Source organism: Hydractinia symbiolongicarpus, chromosome 14, assembly GCF_029227915.1.
Source record: "Hydractinia symbiolongicarpus strain clone_291-10 chromosome 14, HSymV2.1, whole genome shotgun sequence".
In the NCBI taxonomy this organism is placed as follows: domain Eukaryota; kingdom Metazoa; phylum Cnidaria; class Hydrozoa; order Anthoathecata; family Hydractiniidae; genus Hydractinia; species Hydractinia symbiolongicarpus.
This window is the reverse complement of record NC_079888.1, coordinates 21,872,672-21,886,548: the sequence shown is the minus strand read 5'-3', so window position 1 is coordinate 21,886,548 and position 13,877 is coordinate 21,872,672.

Below are 13,877 nucleotides of genomic sequence, written 5' to 3'. Positions count from 1 at the left end.
AAAACGCATGAGACTTGTAGTTTTCAAAAGTTTTTACATTTTTGATGAGACGCTGAATAAAAGAGGTTTAATCGCCGGCAAACGAAAACCCGCGATTTCCCGTAAATCCCGGGCTTGGCCCGTATAGTCGAATGTATACAAAGAAAGTACCCAGGGAGTAAACTCATTTCCCGAACGATTTTTAAAATTATTTTTTCACCACTAAAACGCATGAGACTTGTAGCTTTCAAAAGTGTTTACATTTTTGATGAGACGCTGAATAAAAGAGGTTTAATCGCCGGCAACTGAAAACCTGCGATTTCCCGTAAATCCCGGACTCGGCCCGTATAGTCAAAAGTATACAAAGAAAGTACCCAGGGAGTAAACTCATTTCCAGAACGATTTTTAAAATTATTTTTTCACCACTAAAACGTATGAGACTTGTAGTTTTCAGAAATGTTTTCATTTTTGAAGAGACGTTTAATGAAAGTAGTTTAATCGCCGGCAAACGAAAACCCGCGATTTCCCGTAAATCCCGGGCTTGGCCCGTATAGTCGAATGTATACGAAGAAAGTACCCAGGGAGTAAACTCATTTCCCGAGCGATTTTTTAAATTATTTTTTCACCACTAAAACGCATAAGACTTGTAGTTTTCAAAATTGTTTTCATTATTGATGAGACGCTGAATAAAAGAAGTTTAATCGCCGGCAAACGAAAACCCTCGATTTCCCGTAAATCCCTAACTTTGCCCCGTATAGTCAAAAGTATACAAAGAAAGTACCCAGGGAGTAAACTCATTTCCAAACGATTTTTTAAATTATTTTGACACCACTAAAACGCATGAGACTTGTAGTTTTCACAATTGTTTACATTTTTGATGAGACGCTAAATAAAAGAGGTTTAATCGCCGGCAAACGAAAACCCGCGATTTCTCGTAAATCCCGGACTCGGCCCGTGTATTCAAAAGTATACAAAGGCAGTACCCAGGGAGTAAACTCATTTCCAGAACGATTTTTAAAATTATTTTTTCACCACTAAAACGCATGAGACTTGTAGTTTTCAGAAATGTTTTCATTTTTGATGAGACGCTTAATGAATGCGGTTTAATCGCCGGCAAACGAAAACCCGCGATTTTCCGTAAATCCCGGGCTTGGCCCGTATAGTCGAATGTATAGAAAGAAAGTACCCTGTGAGTAAACTCATTTCCAGAACGATTTTTTAAATTATCTTTTCACCACTAAAACGCATGAGACTTGTAGTTTTTAAAAATGTTTTTATTTTTGATGAGACGCTGAATAAAAGAAGTTTAATCGACGACAAACGAAAACCCGCCATTTCCCGTAAACCCCGGACTCGGCCCGTATAGTCAAAAGTATACAAAGAAAGTACCCAGGGAGTAAACTCATTTCCAGAACGATTTTTTAATATATCTTTTCACCACTAAAACGCATGAGACTTGTAGTTTTCAGAAATGTTTTCATTTTTGATGAGACGCTGAATAAAAGAAGTTTAATCGCCGGCAAACGAAAACCCGCGATTTCCCGTAAATCCTTAGCTTGGCCCGTATAGTCAAAAGTATACAAGGAAAGTACCCAGGGAGTAAACTCATTTCCCGAACGATTTTTAAAATTATTTTTTCACCACTAAAACCTATGAGACTTGTAGTTTTCAGAAATGTTTTCATTTTTGATGAGACGCTTAATGAATGTGGTTTAATCGCCGGCAAACGAAAACCCGCGATTTTCAGTAAATCCCGGGCTTGGCCTGTATAGTCGAATGTATAGAAAGAAAGTACCCTGTGAGTAAATTCATTTCCCAAACGATTTTTAAAATTATTTTTTCACCACTAAAACGTATGAGACTTGTAGTTTTCAGAAATGTTTTCATTTTTGATGAGACGCTTAATGAATGTGGTTTAATCGCCGTCAAACGAAAACCCGCGATTTTCCGTAAATCCCGGGCTTGGCCCGTATAGTCGAATGTATACAAAGAAAGTACCCTGTCAGTAAACTCATTTCCAAAACGATTTTTTATATTATCTTTTCACCACTAAAACGCATGAGACTTGTAGTTTTCAAAAATGTTTTCATTTTTGATTAGACGCTGAATAAAAGAAGTTTAATCGATGGCAAACGAAAACCCGCCAATTCCCGTAAACCCCGCACTCGGCCCGTATAGTCAAAAGTATACAAAGAAAGTACCCAGCGAGTAAACTCATTTCCCGAACGATTTTTTAAATTATTATTTCACCACTAAAGCCCATGAGACTTGTAGTTTTTAAAAATGTTTTCATTTTTGAAGAGATGCTTAATAAAAGAGGTGTAATCGTCGGCAAACGAAAACCCGCGATTTCCCGTAAATCCCGGACTCGGCCCGTATAGTCAAAAGTATACAAAGGAAGTACCAAGGGAGTAAACTCATTTCCAGAACGATTTTTAAAATTATTTTTTTACAACTAAATCGCATGAGACTTGTAGTTTTCAGAAATGTTTTCATTTTTGATGAAACGCTTAATGAATGTGGTTTAATCGCCGGCAAACGAAAACCCGCGATTTTCCGTAAATCCCGGGCTTCGCCCGTATAGTCGAATGTATAGAAAGAAAGAACCCTGTGAGTAAACTCATTTCCAGAACGATTTTTTAAATTATCTTTTCACCACTAAAACGCATGAGACTTGTAGTTTTTAAAAATGTTTTTATTTTTAATGAGACGCTGAATAAAAGAAGTTTAATCGACGGCAAACGAAAACCCGCCATTTCCCGTAAACCCCGGACTCGGCCCGTATAGTCAAAAGTATACAAAGAAAGTACCCAGGGAGTAAACTCATTTCCAGAACGATTTTTTAAATTATCTTTTCACCACTAAAACGCATGAGACTTGTAGTTTTCAGAAATGTTTTCATTTTTGAAGAGACGTTTAATGAAAGTGGTTTAATCGCCGGCAAACGAAAACCCGCGATTTCCCGTAAATCCCGGGCTTGGCCCGTATAGTCGAATGTATACAAAGAAAGTACCCAGGGAGTAAACTCATTTCCCGAACGATTTTTTAAATTATTTTTTCACCACTAAAACGCATAAGACTTGTAGTTTTCAAAATTGTTTTCATTTTTGATGAGACGCTGAATAAAAGAAGTTTAATCGCCGGCAAACGAAAACCCGCGATTTCCCGTAAATCCCTAGCTTGGCCCGTATAGTCAAAAGTATACAAAGAAAGTACCCAGGGACTAAACTTATTTCCCGAACGATTTTTTGAATTATTATTTCACCACTAAAGCCCATGAGACTTGTAGTTTTTAAAAATGTTTTCATTTTTGATGAGACGCTTAATGAAAGAGGTTTAATCGCGGGCAAACGAGAACCCGCGATTTCCCGTAAATCCCGGACTCGGCCCGTATAGTCAAAAGTATACAAAGGAAGTACCCAGAGAGTAAACTCATTTCCAGAACGATTTTTAAAATTATTTTTTTACCACTAAGACGCATGAGACTTGTAGTTTTCAGAAATGTTTTCATTTTTGATGAGACGCTTAATGAATGTGGTTTAATCGCCGGCAAACGAAAACCCGCGATTTTCCGTAAATCCCGGGCTTGGCCCGTATAGTCGAATGTATAGAAAGAAAGTACCCTGTGAGTAAACTCATTTCCAGAACGATTTTTTAAATTATCTTTTCACCACTAAAACGCAAGCGACTTGTAGTTTTTAAAAATGTTTTTATTTTTGATGAGACGCTGAATAAAAGAAGTTTAATCGACGGCAAACGAAAACCCGCCATTTCCCGTAAACCCCGGACTCGGCCCGTATAGTCAAAAGTATACAAAGAAAGTACCCAGGGAGTAAACTCATTTCCAGAACGATTTTTTAAATTATCTTTTCACCACTGAAACGCATGAGACTTGTAGTTTTCAGAAATGTTTTCATTTTTAAAGAGACGTTTAATGAAAGTGGTTTAATCGCCGGCAAACGAAAACCCGCGATTTCCCGTAAATCCCGGGCTTGGCCCGTATAGTCGAATGTATACAAAGAAAGTACCCAGGGAGTAAACTCATTTCTCGAACGATTTTTTAAATTATTTTTTCACCACTAAAACGCATAAGTCTTGTAGTTTTCAAAATTGTTTTCATTTTTGATGAGACGCTGAATAAAAGAAGTTTAATCGCCGGCAAACGAAAACCCGCGATTTCCCGTAAATCCCTAGCTTGGCCCGTATAGTCAAAAGTATACAAAGGAAGTACCCAGGGAGTAAACTCATTTCCCGAACGATTTTTTGAATTATTATTTCACCACTAAAGCCCATGAGACTTGTAGTTTTTAAAAATGTTTTCATTTTTGATGAGACGCTTAATGAAAGAGGTTTATACGCGGACAAACGAGAACCCGCGATTTCCCGTAAATCCCGGACTCGGCCCGTATAGTCAAAATTATACAAAGGAAGTACCCAGGGAGTAAACTCATTTCCAGAACGATTTTTTAAATTATCTTTTCACCACTAAAACGCATGAGACTTGTAGTTTTTAAAAATGTTTTTATTTTTGATGAGACGCTGAATAAAAGAAGTTTAATCGACGGCAAACGAAAACCCGCCATTTCCCGTAAACCCCGGACTCGGCCCGTATAGTCAAAAGTATACAAAGAAAGTACCCAGGGAGTAAACTCATTTCCAGAACGATTTTTTAAATTATCTTTTCACCACTAAAACGCATGAGACTTGTAGTTTTCAGAAATGTTTTCATTTTTGAAGAGACATTTAATGAAAGTGGTTTAATCGCCGGCAAACGAAAACCCGCGATTTCCCGTAAATCCCGGGCTTGGCCCGTATAGTCGAATGTATACAAAGAAAGTACCCAGGGAGTAAACTCATTTCCCGAACGATTTTTTAAATTATTTTTTCACCACTAAAACGCATAAGACTTGTAGTTTTCAAAATTGTTTTCATTTTTGATGAGACGCTGAAAAAAAGAAGTTTAATCGCCGGCAAACGAAAACCCGCGATTTCCCGTAAATCCCTAGCTTGGCCCGTATAGTCAAAAGTATACAAAGAAAGTACCCAGGGAGTAAACTCATTTCCTGAACGATTTTTAAAATTATTTTTTCACCACTAAAACGTATGAGACTTGTAGTTTTCAGAAATGTTTTCATTTTTGATGAGACGCTTAATGAATGTGGTTTAATCGCCGGCAAACGAAAACCCGCGATTTTCCGTAAATTCCGGGCTTGGCCCGTATAGTCGAATGTATAGAAAGAAAGTACCCTGTGAGTAAACTCATTTCCCGAACGATTTTTAAAACTATTTTTTCACCACTAAAACGTATGAAACTTGTAGTTTTCAGAAATGTTTTCATTTTTGATGAGACGCTTAATGAATGTGGTTGAATCGCCGGCAAACGAAAACCCGCGATTTTCCGTAAATCCCGGGCTTGGCCCGTATAGTCGAATGTATACAAAGAAAGTACCCTGTGAGTAAACTCATTTCCAAAACGATTTTTTATATTATCTTTTCACCACTAAAACGCATGAGACTTGTAGTTTTTAAAAATGTTTTCATTTTTGATGAGACGCTGAATAAAAGAAGCTTAATCGATGTCAAACGAAAACCCGCCATTTCCCGTAAACCCCGGACTCGGCCCGTATAGTCAAAGTATACAAAGAAAGTACCCAGGGAGTAAACTCATTTCCCGAACGATTTTTTAAATTATTATTTCACCACTAAAGCCCATGAGACTTGTAGTTTTTAAAAATGTTTTCATTTTTGATGAGACGCTGAATAAAGGAAGTTTAATCGCCGGTAAACGAAAACCCGCGATTTCCCGTAAATCCCGGACTCAGCCCGTATAGTCAAAAGTATGCAAATAAAGTACCCAGGGAGTAAACTCATTTCCCGAACGATTTTTTAAATTATTTTTTCACCACTGAAACGCATGAGACTTGTAGTTTTCAGAAATGTTTTCATTTTTGATGAGACATTTAATGAAAGTGGTTTAATCGCCGGCAAACGAAAACCCGCGATTTCATGTAAATCCCGGGCTTGGCTTGTATAGTCGTATGTATACAAAGAAAGTACCCAGGGAGTAAACTCATTTCCCGAACGATTTTTTAAATTATTTTTTCACCACTAAAACGCATGAGACATGTAGTTTTCAAAAATATTTTCATTTTTGATGAGACGCTTAATGAAAGGGGTTTAATCGCCGGCAAACGAAAACCCTCGATTTCCCGTAAATCCCGGGCATGGCCTGTATAGTCGAATGTATACAAAGAAAGTACCCTGTAAGTAAACTCATTTCCAGAACGATTTTTCAAATTATTTTTTCACCACTAAAACGCATAAGTCTTGTAGTTTTCAAAAATGTTTTCATTTTTGATGAGACGCTTAATGAAAGAGGTTTAATCGCGGGAAAACGAAAACACGCGATTTCCCGTAAATCCCGGGCTTGGCCCGTATAGTCGAAAGTATACAAAGAAAGTACCCAGGGAGTGAACTCATTTTCCAAACGGTTTTTTAAATTATTTTGTAACCACTAAAACGCATGAGACTTGTAGTTTTCAAAAGTGTTTACATTTTTGATGAGACGCTTAATAAAAGAGGTTTAATCGCCGGAAAACGAAAACCCGCGATTTCCCGTAAATCCCGGACTTGGCCCGTATAGTCAAATGTATACAAAGAAAGTACCCAGGGAGTAAACTCATTTCCAGAACGATTTTTAAAATTATTTTTTCACCACTGAAACGTATGAGACTTGTAGTTTTCAGAAATGTTTTCATTTTTGATGAGACGCTTATTGAATGTGGTTTAATCGCCAGCAAACGAAAACCCGCGATTTTCCGTAAATCCCGGGCTTGGCCCGTATAGTCGAATGTATAGAAAGAAAGTACCCTGTGAGTAAACTCATTTCCAGAACGATTTTTTTCATTATCTTTTCACCCCTAAAACGCATGAGACTTGTAGTTTTTAAAAATGTTTTTATTTTTGATGAGACGCTGAATAAAAGAAGTTTAATCGACGGCAAACGAAAACCCGCCATTTCCCGTAAACCCCGGACTCGGCCCGTATAGTCAAAAGTATACAAAGAAAGTACCCAGGGAGTAAACTCATTTCCCGAACGATTTTTTAAATTATTATTTCACCACTAAAGCCCATGAGACATGTAGTTTTTAAAAGTGTTTACATTTTTGATGAGACGCTTAATAAAAGTGGTTTAATCGCCGGCAAACGAAAACCCGCGATTTCCCGTACATCTCGGGCTTGTCCCGTATAGTCGAATGTATACAAAGAAAGTACCCAGGGAGTAAACTCATTTCCAGAACGATGTTTTAAATTATTTTTTCACCACTAAAACGCATAAGACTTGTAGTTTTTAAAAATGATTTCATTTTTGATGAGACGCTGAATAAAAGAAGTTTAATCGCTGGCAAACGAAAACCCGCGATTTCTGGAAATCCCTAGCTTGGCCCGTATAGTCGAATGTATACAGAGAAAGTACCCAGGGAGTAAACTCATTTCCCAAATGATTTTTTAATTTATTTTGTCACCACTAAAACGCATGAGACTTGTAGTTTTCAAAAGTGTTTTCATTTTTGATGGGACGCTGAATAAAAGAAGTTTAATCGCCGGCAAACGAAAACCCGCGATTTGCCGTAAATCCCGGGCTTGGCCCGTATAGTTGAATGTATCTAAAGAAAGTACCCAGGGAGTAAACTCATTTCCCGTCCGATTTTTTAAATTATTTTTTCTCCACTAAAACGCATGAGATTTGTAGTTTTCAAAAATGTTTTCATTTTTGATGAGACGCTTAGTGAAAGGGGTTTAATCGCCGGCAAATGAAAACCCGCGATTTCCCGTAAATCACGGGCTTGGCCCGTATAGTCGAATGTATACAAAGAAACTACCCTGTGAGTAAACTCATTTCCAGAACGATTTCTTAAATTATATTTTCACCACTAAAACGCATAAGACTTGTAGTTTTCAAAAATGTTTTCATTTTTGATGAGACGCTGAATAAAAGAAGTTTAATCGCCGGCAAACGAAAACCCGCGATTTCCCGTAAATCACGGGCTTGGCCCGTATAGTCGAATGTATACAAAGAAAGTACCCTGTGAGTAAACTCATTTCCCAAATGATTTTTTAAATTATTTTGTCACCACTAAAACGCATGAGACGTGTACTTTTCAAAAGTGTTTTCATTTTTGATGAGACGCTGAATAAAAGAAGTTTAATCGCCGGCAAACGAAAACCCGCGATTTCCCGTAAATCCCGGGCTTGGCCCGTATAGCTGAATGTATCTAAAGAAAGTACCCAGGGAGTAAACTGACTTCCCGAACGATTTTTCAAATTATTTCTGCACCAGTAGAACGAATAAGACTTGTAGTTTTCAAAAATGTTTTCATTTTTAATGAGACGCTTAATGAAAGTGTTTTAATCCCCGGCAAACGAAAACCGCGATTTCCCGTAAATCCCGGACTTGGCCCGTATAGTCAAAAGTATACAAAGAAAATACCCAGGGAGTAAACTCATTTCCCGAACGATTTTTAAAATTATTTTTTCACCACTAAAACGTATGAGACTTGTAGTTTTCGGAAATGTTTTCATTTTTGATGAGACGCTTAATGAATGTGGTTTAATCGCCGGCAAGCGAAAACCCGCGATTTCCCGTAAATCCCGGGCTTGGCCCGCATAGTCGAATGTATACAAAGAAAGTACCCTGTGAGTAAACTCATTTCCAAAACGATTTTTTAAATTATCTTTTCACCACTAAAACGCATGAGACTTGTAGTTTTCAAAAATGTTTTCATTTTTGATGAGAAGCTGAATAAAAGAAGTTTAATCGCCGGCAAACGAAAACCCGCCATTTCCCGTAAACCCCGGACTCGGCCCGTATAGTCAAAAGTATACAAAGAAAGTACCCAGGGAGAAAACTCATTTCCCAAATGATTTTTTAAATTATTTTGTAACCACTAAAACGCATGAGACTTGTAGTTTTCAAAAGTGTTTACATTTTTGATGAGACGCTGAATAAAAGAGGTTTAATCGCCGGAAAACGAAAACCCGCGATTTCCCGTAAATCCCGGACTCGGCCCGTATAGTCAAAAGTATACAAAGAAAGTACCCAGGGAGTAAACTCATTTCCAGAACGATTTTTAAAATTATTTTTTCACCACTAAAACGTATGAGACTTGTAGTTTTCAGAAATGTTTTCATTTTTGATGAGACGCTTAATGAATGTGGTTTAATCGCCGGCAAACGAAAACCCGCGATTTTCCGTAAATCCCGGGCTTGGCCCGTATAGTCGAATGTATAGAAAGAAAGTACCCTGTGAGTAAACTCATTTCCAGAACGATTTTTTAAATTATCTTTTCACCCCTAAAACGCATGAGACTTGTAGTTTTTAAAAATGTTTTTATTTTTGATGAGACGCTGAATAAAAGAAGTTTAATCGACGGCAAACGAAAACCCGCCATTTCCCGTAAACCCCGGACTCGGCCCGTATAGTCAAAAGTATACAAAGAAAGTACCCAGGGAGTAAACTCATTTCCCGAACGATTTTTTAAATTATTATTTCACCACTAAAGCCCATGAGACTTATAGTTTTTAAAAATGTTTTCATTTTTGATGAGACGCTGAATAAAGGAAGTTTAATCGCCGGTAAACGAAAACCCGCGATTTCCCGTAAATCCCGGACTCAGCCCGTATAGTCACAAGTATACAAAGAAAGTACCCAGGGAGTAAACTCCTTTCCCGAACGATTTTTTAAATTATTTTTTCACCACTAAAACGCATTAGACTTGTAGTTTTCAGAAATGTTTTCATTTTTGATGAGACGCCTAATGAAAGTGGTTTAATCGCCGGCAAACGAAAACCCGCGATTTCCCGTACATCTCGGGCTTGTCCCGTATAGTCGAATGTATACAAAGAAAGTACCCAGGGAGTAAACTCATTTCACGAAAGATTTTTTAAATTATTTTTTCACCACTAAAACGCATGAGACTTATAGTTTTCAAAAATTTTTTTCATTTTTGATGAGACGGTTAATGAAAGGGGTTTAATCGCCGGCAAACGAAAACCCGCGATTTCTCGTAAATCCCGGGCTTGGCCCGTATAGTCAAAAGTATACAAAGAAAGTACCCAGGGAGTAAACTCATTTCCCGAACGATTTTTTAAATTATTATTTCACCACTAAAGCCCATGAGACTTATAGTTTTTAAAAATGTTTTTATTTTTGATGAGACGCTGAATAAAGGAAGTTTAATCGCCGGTAAACGAAAACCCGCGATTTCCCGTAAATCCCGGACTCAGCCCGTATAGTCACAAGTATACAAAGAAAGTACCCAGGGAGTAAACTCATTTCCCGAACGATTTTTTAAATTATTTTTTCACCACTAAAACGCATTAGACTTGTAGTTTTCAGAAATGTTTTCATTTTTGATGAGACGCCTAATGAAAGTGGTTTAATCGCCGGCAAACGAAAACCCGCGATTTCCCGTACATCTCGGGCTTGTCCCGTATAGTCGAATGTATACAAAGAAAGTACCCAGGGAGTAAACTCATTTCACGAAAGATTTTTTAAATTATTTTTTCACCACTAAAACGCATGAGACTTATAGTTTTCAAAAATTTTTTTCATTTTTGATGAGACGGTTAATGAAAGGGGTTTAATTGCCGGCAAACGAAAACCCGCGATTTCTCGTAAATCCCGGGCTTGGCCCGTATAGTCGAATATATACAAAGAAAGTACCCTGTGAGTAAACTCATTTCCAGAACGATGTTTTAAATTATTTTTTCACCACTAAAACGCATAAGACTTGTAGTTTTCAAAAATGATTTCATTTTTGATGAGACGCTGAATAAAAGAAGTTTAATCGCTGGCAAACGAAAACCCGCGATTTCTCGTAAATCCCTAGCTTGGCCCGTATAGTCGAATGTATACAGAGAAAGTACCCAGGGAGTAAACTCATTTCCCAAATGATTTTTTAAATTATTTTGTCACCACTAAAACGCATGAGACTTGTAGTTTTCAAAAGTGTTTTCATTTTTGATGGGACGCTGAATAAAAGAAGTTTAATCGCCGGCAAACGAAAACCCGGGATTTCCCGTAAATCCCGGGCTTGGCCCGTATAGTTGAATGTATCTAAAGAAAGTACCCAGGGAGTAAACTCATTTCCAAATCGATTTTTTAAATTATCTTTTCACCACTAAAACGCATGAGACTTGTAGTTTTCAAAAATGTTTTCATTTTTGATGAGAAGCTGAATAAAAGAAGTTTAATCGCCGGCAAACGAAAACCCGCCATTTCCCGAAAACCCCGGACTCGGCCCATATAGTCAAAAGTATACAAAGAAAGTACCCAGGGAGAAAACTCATTTCCCAAATGATTTTTTAAATTATTTTGTCACCACTAAAACGCATGAGACTTCTAGTTTTCAAAAGTGTTTTCATTTTTGATGGGACGCTGAATAAAACAAGTTTAATCGCCGCCAAACAAAAACCCGCGATTCCCCGTAAATCCCGGGCTAGGCCCGTATAGTTGAATGTATCTAAAGAAAGTACCCAGGGAGTAAACTCATTTCCCGAACGATTTTTTAAATTATTTTTTCTTCACTAAAACGCATGAGATTTGTAGTTTTCAAAAATGTTTTCATTTTTGATGAGACGCTTAATGAAAGGGGTTTAATCGCCGGCAAATGAAAACCCGTGTTTCCCGCAAATCACGGGCTTGGCCCGTATAGTCGAATGTATACAAAGAAAGTACCCTGTGAGTAAACTCATTTCCAGAAGGATTTTTTAAATTATTTTTTCAACACTAAAACGCATAAGACTTGCAGTTTTCAAAAATGTTTTCATTTTTGATGAGACGCTGAATAAAAGAAGTTTAATCGCTGGCAAACGAAAACCCACGATTTCCCGAAAATCCCGGGCTTGGCCCGTATAGTCAAAAGTATAAAAAGAAAGTACCCAGGGAGTAAACTCATTTCCCAAATGATTTTTTAAATTATTTTGTCACCACTAAAACGCATGAGACTTGTAGTTTTCAAAAGTGTTTTCATTTTTGATGAGACGCTGAATAAAAGAAGTTTAATCGCCGGCAAACGAAAACCCGCGATTTCTCGTAAATCCCGGGCTTGGCCCGTATATTTGAATGTATCTAAAGAAAGTACCCAGGGAGTAAACTGACTTCCCGAACGATTTTTCAAATTATTTCTGCACCAGTAGAACGTATGAGATTTGTAGTTTTCAGAAATGTTTTCATTTTTGATGAGACGCTTAATGAATGTGGTTTACTCGCCGACAAGCGAAAACCCGCGATTTCCCGTAAATCCCGGGCTTGGCCCGCATAGTCGAATGTATACAAAGAAAGTACCCTGTGAGTAAACTTATTTCCAAAACGATTTTTTAAATTATCTTTTCACCACTAAAACGCATGAGACTTGTAGTTTTCAAAAATGTTTTCATTTTTGATGAGACGCTGAATAAAAGAAGTTTAATCGCCGGCAAACGAAAACCCGCCATTTCCCGTAAACCCCAGACTCGGCCCTTATAGTCAAAAGTATACAAAGAAAGTACCCAGGGAGTAAACTCATTTCCCGAACGATTTTTTAATTTATTATTTCACCACTAAAACCCATAAGACTTGTAGTTTTTAAAAATGTTTTCATTTTTGATGAGACGGTGAATAAAAGAAGTTTAATCGCCGGCAAACGAAAACCTGCGATTTCCCGTAAATCCCGGACTCGGCCTGTATAGTCAAAATTATACAAAGAAAGTACCCAGGGAGTAAACTCATTTCCCGAACGATTTTTTAAATTACGTTTTCACCACTAAAACGCATGAGACTTGTAGTTTTCAGAAATGTTTTCATTTTTGATGAGACGCTTAATGAAAGTGGTTTAATCGCCGGCAAACGAGAACCCGCGATTTCCCGTAAATCCCGGGCTTGGCCCGTATAGTCGAATGTATACAAAGAAAGTACCCAGGGAGTAAACTCATTTCCCGAACGATTTTTGAAATTATTTGATCTCCACTAAAACGCATGAGACTTGTAGTTTTCAAAAATGTTTTCATTTTTTAATGAGACGCTTAATGAAAGGGGTTTAATCGCCGGCAAATGAAAACCCGCGATTTCCCGTAAACCCCAGACTCTGCCCGTATAGTCAAAAGTATACAAAGAAAGTACCCAGGGAGTAAACTCATTTCCAGAACGATTTTTTAAATTATTTTTCCACCACTAAAACGCATAAGACTTGTAGTTTTCAAAAATGTTTTCATTTTTGGTGAGACGTTGAATAAAAGAAGTTTAATCGCCGGCAAACGAAAACCCGCGATTTCACGTAAATTCCGGGCTTGGCCCGTATAGTCAAAAGTATACATAGAAAGTACCCAGGGAGTAAACTCATTTCCCGCACGATTTTTTAAATTATTTTTTCACCACTAAAACGCATGAGACTTGTAGTTTTCAGAAATGTTTTCATTTTTAATGAGACGCTTAATGAAAGAGGTTTAATCGCCGGCAAACGAAAACCCGCGATTTCCCGTAAATCCCGGGCTTGTCCCGTATAGTCAAAAGTAAACAAAGAAAGTGCCCAGGGAGTAAACTCATTTCCCGAACGATTTTTTAAATTATTATTTCCCCACTAAAGCCCATGAGACTTGTAGTTTTTAAAAATGTTTTCATTTTTGATGAGACGCTGAATAAAAGGAGTTTAATCGCCGGCAAACGAAAACCCGCCATTTCCCGTAAACCCAGGACACGGCCCGTATAGTCAAAAGTATAGAAAGAAAGTACCTAGGGAGTAAACTCATTTCCCGAACGATTTTTTAAATTATTTTTTCACCACTAAAACGCATGAGACTTGTAGTTTTTAAAATTGTTTTCATTTTTTATTAGACGGTGAATAAAAGAATTTAATCGC